General features: G+C 38.9%; 1 protein-coding gene across 7 annotated transcripts in view; it reads left to right on the top strand.

Moving 5' to 3' along the window:
* The window catches only part of elmo1 (engulfment and cell motility 1 (ced-12 homolog, C. elegans)), a 201,678-nt gene that overhangs the window by 35,235 nt on the left and 153,058 nt on the right, over window positions 1-13,385 (top strand). For 2 of the 7 annotated variants that reach the window (XM_057827712.1, XM_057827710.1), the window contains exon 2: window positions 183-340. The exons of the other annotated variants lie outside the window; for them this stretch is intronic. The gene's annotated coding sequence lies outside the window, so the exon portion shown is untranslated. The remainder of the gene's footprint in view (window positions 1-182; window positions 341-13,385) is intronic. 7 annotated transcript variants of the gene reach the window in all.

The raw sequence follows: 13,385 nt of genomic DNA, 5'->3' as shown, positions 1-13,385 counted from the left end.
ACAATCCTTCTCATCAAGACAATTCTTACCAGGTGTGTGTGTTATAGTGGGCAAGGCAGATTTATGCTGGTCCAGGTAGTAGAGAGCATGTTAGCCCCCTCGTCCCTGTTGATGGTCCTCGTGCCTCGCTTGTGGATTTCAATGGCCTCCCTGATCCAGCGCTGATGTTTGTTTTTCTTCAGTGCGGATGACTTTGGCCTTTTCCCACAAGCAAGCAAACCGGGCCCGAGGACCATCAACAGGGACGAGAGGGCTTACGTGCGCTCTACTACCTGGACCAGCATCCTGGAAGAGTGTGAAGGGTCAACAGAGGACGTGACTCGCCTGTGTAATCTGACAGGTGAGTCACAGCAACGTCAGTGACACTGATGAGGCAGAAGTAGTCACTGAAATATGTCAGGTAAATAAAACAACCTAAAACAATTGTCTGGGTTAAAAGAAAAAAATCAACTAATCTATAAGTGTAGAGAAAATGAACTTAATACAGCTAAGGCTGGATCCAGCTGCTCCTTGTTAAGACCAACATAAGGTTATAGGTTTTTGTATGAGCTAATATGATTGTTTATGCATTCATAATTTAGTTTAGAGATATACTTAGCTGTTTTTTGTGGAAATATCTTTGAACGATTTGTTCAAAGCTTTGTTAAAAAAGAAAAAAAGAAAAAGAAAGTCAATTTTTCAAACTAATTTATAGATTGATTACTTAAATAATCCACAGCTGCATGCCTACTTGAGTTTCCTTGAAGACAAACATTGAGACATACCGAACGTAGCCTCTGCCTTCCTCAGGATTTTCCTACAGGCTGATGTGATAAAAGATGAAGAAATCATTTTTACAAAAATAACATAAAAAAAATATTTTAAAAAATAGGCGTGTTCCTCAGCCAATCCTTGTGGTAAGTGTCTTAAAGTTGCCACTGTTGTCATTTTGCACCCTAAAAATAAAGAACACAGAACAGGAATTGTCATTTGAAAATGCCACAAATTGCATGCTTTGCCTAAAATCCAACCACTCCCTGTTCGCGTGCCAAGCTAGGGGCGCACTGTATTTCTACCGTGTTTGACTCTGAGTAAGAATTGTTGTCTTTAGAAAGGATAGGACTCCAAAGTGCAGATACACACTATAGAAATTTGATGAATGTCTCAGACTTACAGCCATACACTACAATTACTACATACTATACAATGTGTACATGGCATGCTTGGATGGATGACATATTGCAATGACATCATATGCACAGCAACCAAAGACCGCCTTAAGGAATTGCTTCCCTCCTTGCGTGTGTGCGTGTCTGTCTCTGGCCTAGTGTGTGTCTGTGTGCATCCAGTTAACCCACAGAGACTAAAATGAACTCCTTGGAGTCCCAGACTCTGTAAATAGACCAGCGCGCCCACACCCACTTTGCGTTTTCCCTGCACGCTTTTTAAATGTGCCAGGGCGTGGAGGCAAGACTGGCACGGTCACCGTGGAGCATATGTTCAAATGCGTGTAGCCCGGGGGCATAGATCAATAAATAAATAATCGGCCAGTAGTCTAAAGTTGGAAAGCTGCGGCTCCGGCTAATTGATGGCTGACTGAATCCGCAGAAAGGGTGTGGATGGCAATTGTGAGTGTGCGTTTATGTATGTGTGAGAGAAAGTGTTTGTGTGAGCAAGCACAAGTGTGTATGTTGTGCCTTGCTTGTTATAGCGCTTCCTGGGTTGTAGACTTGTTACATGTTAGTGATGGCATATTAGCGTTCTAACGCAGGGGTGTCAAATGTGCGCCAGGGGGTCCAATGCGGCCCGCAGTGTTGGTCTGCCTTAAAGGAACGTTGTAGCTCATTCATAGTGTACATACAAATCGCTTGCTTTTTGTTTTGACTAGAGGTCGACCAATGTGGCATTTTCTAATGCAGATATCGATAGCTGAAAATATTTTCGGCCGATTGCTGATTTTGTAAGCCGCTATTTGATGCTTACCGTATTTTTCGGACTATATGTCGCAGCTGAGTATAAGTCGCACCAGCCATAAAATGCCCAATGAAGAGGAAAAAAACATGTAAGTCGCACCGGAGTATAAGTCGCATTTTGGGGGGAAATTTACTTGATAAAATCCAACACATAGAACAGATATGTCATCTTGAAAGGAGATTTAAAATAAAAATACAATAGAGGACAAAACATGAAGAATAAGTGTACAGTATGATAACGTTACATGATGCATGAACAACAAAATGCAAACGTGGCCGGTATGTTAACGTAACATAGCTATTAAGTTATTCAGATAACTATAGCATAAAGAACATGCCAACAAGTTTACCAAACCTTCAGTGTCACTCCAAACACCAAAATAACATGTGATATGATATAATAATGTGTTAATAATTTCACACATAAGTCGCTCCTGAGTATAAGTCGCACACCCAGCCAAACTATAGGGGGAAAAAAACTGCGACTTATAGTCCAAAAAAAATACTGTATACTTTTTTTTTTTTTTTTTTTTTAAAGCACATAGACTTATGCCTCTCGCAATTTGCAATAATTCCATTTATCACACGGTAAATAAAAATGAAGGCGGTAATTTTTCCACTGCGATTTTTTTGCCTTGCATGCACGTGTGTGCGCGCTTTCGGCAGACGTGCTGTTAAATGTTCGGCTTCCAACTACGCGAAATGCCTCTTCGTTCCCGGTCCGGAAAACAATAGCGCCGGAGCCAATCCGTTCCCATTATATCCTATTGTTCAACGTATGCCGGCCGCATCAGTGCTCCAGATTGACTGCGGACCATCTCCAGCGTGCCGGAGCCCACCGGATGTTTTAGGCTATTTTTTATTTTTGCGGGAGACGCATTCGTCAAAATGGGCGGAGCCGGGCCTGGAGTCAACAACCCAGTTGCTTATTCACGGTCTAACCAGCGAACATGGATGAAAAACGCTCCATCATGGAGGTGGAAAGTCACAAAGTGATTTACGATGCAGCAGATAATCACTATAAGCACAACATTAAAAAGCTGTATGGTGTCCTATTATGTGTTTTTCTGGCAAAGATATCAAACACACAACGTGCTGACAACTTTGTTTTTTTTTATTTACACACAGTGCTAACAACACTTCCTCAACCTGTGTCAATCCCTCTCTCATTACACATGGTGCTAACAACACTTCCTCAACCTGTGTCTCTCCCTCTCTCACTGCCGCGTCACATGAACAAAACAACATCACCGTTGCGTGTGCATCATGGTGCCGCGGAAAACATCCAATCAGAATATTACACATGGAACGCTATAGCAGAAGCTATGAGGGGAAAGGTTTTCATTTGCCTAAATGCTTAAGTTATTAAGTGCAATTTTTTTTTTTTTTCTTGAAAAGACATTTGTTCAGTGTTTCTGTGTGGTATTAATATTGTCTTACTGAAAAGAGGCATGGTTTTTAGTTGTGATTTCTTTAGTATTTTTTAATTTAAGAGTAAACATTTATCGCATTTAAATGGGTGTACTTGATCTATTAATATATATTGTATTCTCACTGTTATTGTAAATTGGTTTTTAAAAAAAATCTTGGGTAGGGGTGCAATAATATCTCGCAATAATTTGAGATAAATTATCGTACACTAAAATTTGTTATCGCGACAGGCCTACATAGACTATGAAATCAATTTTTTAAATAACATGCTTCAGCGCTTCTTATTTACAATGATAACTAGGACGTCACATCGAGATGTAAACAAGTGAGTTTAAGAGGATACTCGCCTTGCTAATGCTAACGCGAATGCTACGCTAACGCTACGAGTTACATTTAGAGGTAATTACTCAGTAAACACCTTAAAAGGCTAAACCAAAATAAAAAAAAAATCTAACAATATTTTCAAAACAGGCAAGCCTGAAGTTTCCTGTAGCAGCCTGCCTTCAAGCTGTGGCAGGGTCCTTCAGAGGTCCTACCTTCAGTCAGTGGAGCCCACAGTTGCCTGCACAGATGCCTGATCAAAATTCTTTATTTTTCTTTTTCTTTTGTTGTTTTTGGAAAAAAGTCCATACATCGGTCGACCTCTAATTTTGACATTGGTGCTGGTAAAAATTTGTGTGATCGAGTGCATGCTTGGCTGACTTTCGTGTCCGCAGTTACATTTGTTCATTTGCATGTGTGTAGGTGGCAGGAGGAGGCGCAGCACGTCACATGAGTGGCATGGCCAAACAATGCTAAGTACGTTCTAAATACACAAAAATAAGAAAATATCACACATTGTGAATTTATGACGGAAACTTTGACGAATTTTCATCTCGTTCTCGTTTCTTGTCGTCAGACAACAACTGCAATCCATATCGTTATGTTTTAGTCTCCCAAGACACGTTTTCAGCGTGTCATCGTGACGTTATCGTCACGAAAAATTTGTTGGTTGACGAAATATTTTCTCGTCATCAGCGAGTTTTTGTGTTTGAAGTGTCTCCTTTTAACCGCAACTTTGCGTTTTGGAGAAGACTGCCAATGTTTTATATCAGGCTAGAGTGGTTAGTATACATTGTCTTTTTTTCCATTAGCCTCAGTGTAGCAATGCTAACGTTTGTGTTACCTTATTTTGTACATCTCAACTTTAATTCTACGGTGTGTTGATGACCAATAAACATCTGTGAAAGGAACTGGAGTCTCATATGCTATCAACACGCACGTGTGCCGAGTACACGCAGCACATGCAAACATCCACGCACAAATGTACGCACGCGTGTGGTGATTAATCACAGCCATGAAAATTACCGACCTCATTTTTATTTACTGTGAGATAAATTAACTTATTGCATATTGTTACACGCTTTGCTAGAATTGAAGTATTTTTCAAATTTAATTTTAAGATTCAAATTTTTACAGGGCCACAGGTACATTTGCTAAGCCGCTAAACGTAAGCATTACACTCATGTTAAAGTGAACTTGTCAATTCTTGTCAATAATTTTTTTTTTTTCTCATCATTTGCAAATGCTGTAAACCAGCAAGTTTTCATGTTTGAAGTGCCACTTCTTAACCGCAAGTGTGTGTTTTGGAGAAGACTGCCAATGTTTTATAGCAGGCTAAAGCGATTAGTACATTGTTTTTTTTTTTTCATTAGCCTCAGTGTAGCAATGCTAATGTTTTACAATGTTTAATATAGATGTTTCCTTATTTTGTATGTCTGTACTTTAATTCTACAGCATATTAATGACCAATAAACATCTGTGAAAGGAACTGGAGTGTCACATGCAATCAACACGCATGTGTGCAGAGTGGACGCAGCACACACACACACAAATGTATGCACGCACGTGGCAATAAATTGGAGCCGGGAAAATTACCGACCTCATTTTTATCTACCATGCGATAAATTGACTTCCATATTGTGACAGGTGTATGTGAATGCTCATCTTTCACTGCCGTTGAGTTAACTTATTCTGCTAAAATAAACTATTCCGGCCTGTGAACTAAAATGAGTTTGACATCCCTGTTCTAAAGTTCAGATGTTTTAGTTCCTAGAAACACCAAAGATGTACAATGGTGTGTGTGTGGAACTGGAAAGTGTTGGCACTTGTCTGTGGGAGGAGATAGGGGCAGACAGCTGGCTGAGCAAGTGTGTGTAGTGTGTGTCCGTTTCAGCCACAGTGACTCCTTTGTTCCCGCTCGCTTGCGACATTCACCATCGTTGTCTGCTCATCCCTCAGGAGAGCAATCCTTTGACGGCCTTTAGTATCGGTGTTGCCTTCAAAAAAATCAGCTCCACAAGCCAGTTGGGTGTCATAACATGACATTTGGCGGGCATGTCTATTATGAGTAGATCCTTCAAAAAGTCTTAAACAGCCATGCCTGAAAAGACACAGGAAGACAATTGTTTTGGCGCTATTGCTTTCTATATTTGCTTTTAAAATTCTACCCCGAAAGACTGTTCTATATACTGTACTATAGTAAGAAACAGAAAAACAAGCTTTCATCCTTTTGCTGTGAATTGAGTTCATCACTAGTAGACGTCCAATTCATTTGAAGTGGGAGGGTGGCAGCGAATGAATTCGTTTATTTGCTGCCATCCCTCCCACTTCAAACGGATTGGACTTCTTTGGCGGTCAGTGGCAACCAATGAGTTTAATTTTGGAGCATTCCAGATCATTTGCTCTTGATTGTCAGTCACTTCCAGTGGTGCGGAAAGTGTGGTGCTGAGGGTGCTGCAGCACCCCCTGGTGTTGGGGAGAGAAAAGGGTTTTGGTAGACTTTTGTTGTTGTTGTTAAAAATAAATCATTGAAATATTAGCGTATTTATCTTTTGCGATTAAATATGCGGCGGAAAACACAGACAAGACTGAAAAAGCAGTTTCTGCCCTTGCACTTCTCTTTAAAAGTGCTGTATTTTACGCCAAAACAACTGCTGTGTTTGATAGAACAAAATGTCTATATGCTGCCATAGTAGATTCATTAAGCCCCCAAACTATTTTTAATGTTTCCGTTTTACCCTGGAAACACCGGTTTACAGACGTCGCGCAACCACTTTCGTTTCAACCCAGCCATAAAACGAAGGTAATTATATTTGTTATTCAAAATGTCTGTCATTTTTAGCTTAGAATCATTAATTGATGTTTAATATTTCGTTTAAAAAAAAAAAAATTAAAATTTACTCGCATATTTTTTACTTTTAAACAACGTCACAATGGAAAAAAATGGTGCCTGTAAAAAAGTCAAGATATCTACCTCATAACTATCACTTAATTGTATTTTTTTTTTGTTACTGTCACATTTTCTCTGATATGTTAGATGATAATCAATCCAAACAAAGAAAAATTGGGAAAAAAAAGTTTAAAATTGTAAATATTTGAAAAAGAAAATCTCGACCACTCATTGATGTCTGCGATTTCTGCATCGCGGCCCTTGTTATATTACCATGTTTTATCCATAAAATACCCCAAAAATCCAGTTGTGGCCATTCACAGCTGTGTCTTGACACTCGGTGATACATGCTATGATGCTACATGGAGTTTTTGGATTGAAACAAGGTTAAGTATGCGATATCTCGTTAGTCATGGCGTCTGTAATTCTGCTCTCGCGTGTGCTCACCTCCATATAGGGTTTTGCTGTTTAAAAACAAAAAAAAAATAACAAATTTAAATGCCCTCCTGTTCAAAATTTTTCCTCCCCCAGAAAATTGAGATTCTAAGCTTTCCAGTGATGTATCACACATGAAATTTGGCCATATTGGGGGTCTCAGAGCGGAACTTCAAGTCACCTGAGTGTTTTCTGCCATATATAATTTTTCCAATGTATATTCACCTGAGTTTTTGAACACCTGTAGGTCAAAAATAATAGTGGTGGATTCAGCATAGATTTGCCTTTGACCTAACCAGAATTTTCATGATGACATGAACATTATTATAATGAACAAAACAAAGACAAGAACACTTTTGACTTCAATTAATGTGCCCATATTAATATTTTCAAATAAATGTAATTTGAGTCAATCACAATCAATCAGTCAATCAGTCTTATTGACAATGTGTTCCCCAGAACAATAAGCACAGAACTAAAACATAAACCCAATAGGTATTGTGCTTTGTCAGCAGATAAAACATTTGGTGCAACAGAAGAGGAGACTTTGTTCGTCTTGGTCCATGACACAACTTTCTTAACCTGGCAATTATAGGACAGCAAGCCTATCAATCTCCAAAAGACCTCTCAATAACTTCTAAAAATAACAATGTAAAATGCGAACATTTGCTAATTGCCATAGTAAGGTTCATCACTCAGTGATGGGAAAAATAAGGCCTCTAGAACAGTAACAAAACGTTGCGTACTGGCAAAACAGCATTGGAAACAAACCCACACATCCCAATCCACCGATACCATGCCAAAAATAATATTAATTGGCCCGATAATATATAATGTTATCAGATTTATTGGGATGACGTCATAATTCCTATTATTGGATCGATAATTATCGTACACCTCTAGTTTTGGGGCATTTCAGGTCATTTGCTGTTGATTTTCAGTCACTTCCTGTTGATTTGGGGCATTTCTTCATCACTTCCTGTTGATTTTAGGTTGCAGAACCGGAAGTGACCTGGGAATCTCCTCAAACTCCTATAGCAGAAGAAACATCTTAAATAGCATTTTTATTGGAATTACATTTTGAGACAATTCAACTATATACAACAATTTGGCAAAGCGCAGATGACGAGAAATGAATCTTTAAATTTGCCGTTTAGCTCCTCCTGTCATTATAGCTCTCTGGCGCCTTCAACTTGGTGATGACGCCAGAGAATAAGCGATTTCAGCGGATTTAGCATTGAGCCTTTTTCGTCAGTCTTTTGGACGAAAATACTGATAAGACGTAGTCATATTTTAGTAATTTCCAAAATGTGTTCGTCTTCGTCTAGTTTTAGTCAACGAAAACTCAAATTTCATCTACTTATAGTTGACAATTCTCAAAATCTTTTTGTCTATTACCTAACCTGAATAAATGAATTAAGTTTCCAACAATTTCAAATCAACATGACAGATGAGTCTACAAGGATATCACCATTTTCATGATGATAATACATACTCAGTGAGAAAATTGCACGTTATTTGCAATTAGTTAACCTCACCTGGATGCCACGAACTGTATGTAAAATGTTTTCCAAGAGTTTGAGTCACTGCGCTAAATGCTAATGCTAACACGTCTCCTATGCTAACGCTACAAGTTAGTTTAGTGTGTTTATGTTGTGTTTATGCTTGCAACATTTATTTTGACTTGCCAAGATACCTTCAAAAAAAGCATTAAATGTGAATACAAAATAAAATTAATGTTTCTTCAAACTGCAGAATTGCACTTTCATTTCACAAGACCAATAAATGCATTTAAAAATAAAATTAAAATACCTGAGCTTAGCTTCAAACGATATAAAAATAATTGAGGATCTAAGTACAACAAAAGAACAATTCGCTAGCTTGCATAGCAAAAGTCGGCTAGCCAGTGCTTAATTCGTAAATCATAAGGTGCCGGAACGCGAAGTACATATGACAGCGCAGGGATGGCGAGACGGGCACAGGTTCCGGAACATAAGCAGAAAATGGTGCTGAAACAACATGCAAATGCCCACTTGCCATGCTGTAGGACTTGCAATCACAAAACGATAAAAAGCATAATATCCATTGCATAAATGTTATGACAACAGTTTAGAATTATTTAGGCTATACTCTGCACAGCATGGGCAATTGCCCACATAACCACAGGTGGAACTTACACAGTCGGCAATTAGTGTCTCAACAAGTCTAACTTGTAAAACAAAAAAAAAGATTGGCACGGCGGCCTATTTAGCTTACCATATTTAGTTGTCCAAAACATTCCTAGTTGTCGTTGTTACTTTTCTGACTCGTTTGTCTTTTAGGCATGTTATAATACCGTTTGATCCTAAAGTTTTTTTTCTAATTTATTTCAGAGGCTGATTTTTTGGTCCAGCTTTTGAGCATATCAACAAATCTCTTTCAAATAAATTTTTATAAACAACATTGTTACCAGCATCCCCAAGGGGCTGCTGTCCCGTTTCAGTGTGACATTCAATTCTTGTGATATGTTCTGTAAATGAATCTATGCATCTAACCATTTTATACATTTTTTAAAAATGTTTTTATATTGGAGCATCACCGGGGCCGCTATCGTAACAAGTGATGATAATGAGATCATCGCCTGTCATTCCCCTGCACATCGCTCGCTGCCATACTATCATTAATATCATTACACAAGAGGTGACGTATCGGACTAAATAAGTCCCGGAACACATGGAGCCCAAAATCAAGAGGTACCGGAACATGATCAAATTAACCCCTGCCGCTAGCTTAAATGATGTATAATGATATATAACGCTTTAACCCTCTTAAATGTTTCAAACACATATTCCCACAAAAAAAACTGCTAAGTATACTTCTAAATAACGAATGCTCAAACAAAAACATACCATATCTTGGTCTTAACAGGGTGCAGCTGTATTCAGCCTTGTTAGATAAGCGCTGGCGTTTTCACTGTTGCCACTAGAGAGAGACGTGTATCCACACGAATCACAAGTAAATGCGACACTTTCAAAACAAACCATTAAAACATCACTCTAAATTAAACGAATCCGCGAAGCAGCAAAATTTGATCCGAAGCTTTTTTTCTAATCAAATTACTCGAGTTAATCGATCAATCGTTGCAGTACTAGAGTGTTTTTGAAAAATTCAGTCCGCCAATGCGGTTGAACTTTCTATTATGATTGTACTAGTCCAAAAAGGTACAATTTCCCATTTCCTGAAGTATGTATCAGGATGAATTGAGATTTTTTTTCACTCGCTGCTAAATTTGAATCACATCTTTAAGAGAGATAGCCAAAACTAAATTGCGAGAAAGTTGAGTTTCGTTTCTTGGGTGTGGGTGGGTGGAGCGTGTCGGCCAAGCTTGATGACTCTCCATAAACTAGGTCACAAGCGTTTGCTAATGACTTCGCCGCTTGCGGGCCCGCCCGTTCGGCTGAGTTATGGTTTAATAAGTCGAGTAATTGTCTGCTCTGGTCAAGAGTGTGCTGTAAAGCGAGTTCATCACGGTCAGCTGGGAAAGAGAACGATTCCGCTTACCTTTTTATTAAACTTTCTCCTTTTGTGTGGGTGTGCTCACGTGGGCTTTTATAGCTCCCGGCACCCTATTGTTCACTTAATGCCTGAGCATCCCACCACAAAGAGGGTGCTGTACTGCTGTTCACATATAGATGGAAGCGTAAAGTTGTCCGGGATGCCTTGCGGCGATGGGTAATTAAGATCTGGGCTTTTGATTGATTCATTAAGGGATTCCCAAACTCACATGTTAGCCTTAATTATTACATTTTCAGGGGAAACCTCTGTAACCGACTCTGTTTCTGGCGTTGTGTCTGAGCCCTTTAGGACGAGTAAAAATAGACACAAATCAATCCCAAATGTTCCCTCCATGCTCTTTTGCATCTTAGCATAGGCTGGCGCTCAAAGTCAGCGGGGGGGATGGATGGGACGTGGCGGAGAAAAGCTTGGCCACGATGACTGGCGGGCTGGCACTTGGCAGCTAGTTTCATTTAGAAAAACATACCGGTGGCCCCGTTTTCTGAGCCTCGACACAGTTTGAAAGCTATTAAAGATGTAGTTGTGATGATGATGATGATGATATGACCTTTGGGTTATTACATGCTTCAGTGCGCATAGTAATCCTCTGAGCTGCAGAATTTAGCAAAGTGGAGAGCACGGCTCCAATGAGAGATGTGCGTCAAGTGAGCATGTATAGGTATGTACCCCTGCAGAGATGCTGCACGCCCTTTACCTGTCTAACACAGTTTTGAAATTTTATCGGTGCGTTTCTTGTGACCCGTGCGATTAAGTTAATGTGTACAGTATGTGGAAACTGGACCGTTTGCTTGGCATGTTTTCAGGTGAATTCTTCTCTGTTGTGTTGCTTTGTTGCATCTCTCCATTCTGGAGCTTTTTGTCGCTTTGTTACGTCTGGGGGTGGGAACGTCTGGGCACCTCACAGTACGATTTGCGATACAAGGCTTACGATAACAATGATCTCACGATATGGCAATTTGACAGTTATCGATACATGGGTCAGGATATCCTTGTAGTATGTTCCAAAAAAAAACCTAATAAACAGAAAAGCAAGCTGTTTTCATCATAAGCGGAGTTTAAAGGGGGGCCAGGGGGGCCAGGTATCATGACATGTAATTGCCTTTCCTATATATATAAGTTGTAAAGCAAACAACAAAAATGAATGAAATGAACAAAAAATATTTTTATAATGGGTCAAAATTATTTTTCGAACAGATCATGTGACTAGCACCTTAGACGGTCGTATGCTTTGCATATTATTTTTTTTTTTAAATTAGTGGAGAGCAATTATATTTTTCAAACGATTTTTTTCTTTGTTTGAATTTTTTTTTTTTAAATTAATTTAAGTAACTTTTGGGGGGATTGAATGATTTAGACACAAATGTCCTACCCATAATACGACCCAAACACAAAAATGATTGCTAAAATCGAAGAAAACTTTTTAAATTAAAAATTAAATGTTCAAATGCAAATGCTTGAATCTCAAATATTTTTTCGCATTAAAAAACTTTTTTTCTATGATTGAATTTTTTTTTTGTTTGAAAAAATATATTTTTTGTTTGTCCTGGCCAAAATGTGGCCCAAACGCAAAACATTACTTCGATCAAAAAAAAAAAAAAAAAAAAAATTCAAAGAAAATTAGCTTTCAAATGCATTTTTTTGAGTTTCAAATTTATTTTTGCATTCAAACATATTTTTTATCGAATATTGAAGACACAAATCTACCTCCATATGGCTTCCCCCAGGAGATACAATTTTTGACTGGGGTAACTAAATTGGCACGACACCGGCGGGCGTACCATATTTAATGGATGACGATCTTGGCGAATAGTATAGCTGTCCTAAGCAGTCTGATTTAGATATTCCCCTCAAGAATGATGGGAAACAAAAAACGCTCATTTTCAACTTATTATTATAAATATTCTTTTAAGTTAATTTTATTGCTGACACTGCGTTTTTAGGTCATCAACTTGCTATAGCCCTCCTGGCCGAAAAGTCAAACTCCACCTAGGTTTTCATCCTTCTGCTGTAAATGACAATTTTATCATTAGTAGATGTCCAGGCATGTGCTGGTATGAGATTTTGGAAGTGTGATAACATTAAGCAAAAATACAGCGGTTTCACGGTATTGCAATTATAGCTCTAAAATGTCTTATTTTTAGATTAATGGGTTGAAAAAACTTTTCCATTGAACAGGATTTTTTTTATTACTGAAGTTTTTAATGAAGGAAGACTTTAGAAAAGTAGGCTAATGGTAGAGAAGAAACTAGTTACCATCTTGGCATGCTAACTAGCCACGTTATCTGGCTCATTAACAAGCTTACGTATAGTATTTGTTTTACCGTCGCTAGACACACTCAACACGCTGCAGTGAGCTCTCGTAGCTGGCGGGAAACGTTTATGACAGCGTTTACTTAAATTTTGTGTAAAGTGACTGATGATGGTCACGTGAATGTGAAATCATGTTGGAGGTGTTGCGTTCCCTGGCAACCACCTTCTGCAAGCATTTTGGCTGTCCTTCCTCCTCTAAGCCACGGCCGTCTGTTTCTTTGAGGTTGTCGAAGTACTCCCATGCTAGCAACTTTGTCTTTTTTGAGGGCGGGCGAAAGCTCAGGTGTCATGTCACTAACAGACACAGGACAGCAAAAACCAGAGGGGGAGGGGTGAGCGCTGCCGCTCAAAGCCACGGATTTCTCGCTGCATTTTTGGGACATAAAAAAAGCTAACACCGTACTAGTGTATGACAAAAAAATGTAGTAGTTTTGTAACCGTGACATTTTTGTACCACGGTAAACATTAAACCAGGTAACCGGCTCATGCCA

The sequence above is a fragment of the Corythoichthys intestinalis genome, chromosome 22, assembly GCF_030265065.1.
Source record: "Corythoichthys intestinalis isolate RoL2023-P3 chromosome 22, ASM3026506v1, whole genome shotgun sequence".
NCBI classification, from domain to species: domain Eukaryota; kingdom Metazoa; phylum Chordata; class Actinopteri; order Syngnathiformes; family Syngnathidae; genus Corythoichthys; species Corythoichthys intestinalis.
The sequence above is the reverse complement of the archived record's forward strand: the minus strand, read 5'-3'. Positions and strand labels throughout refer to the sequence as shown.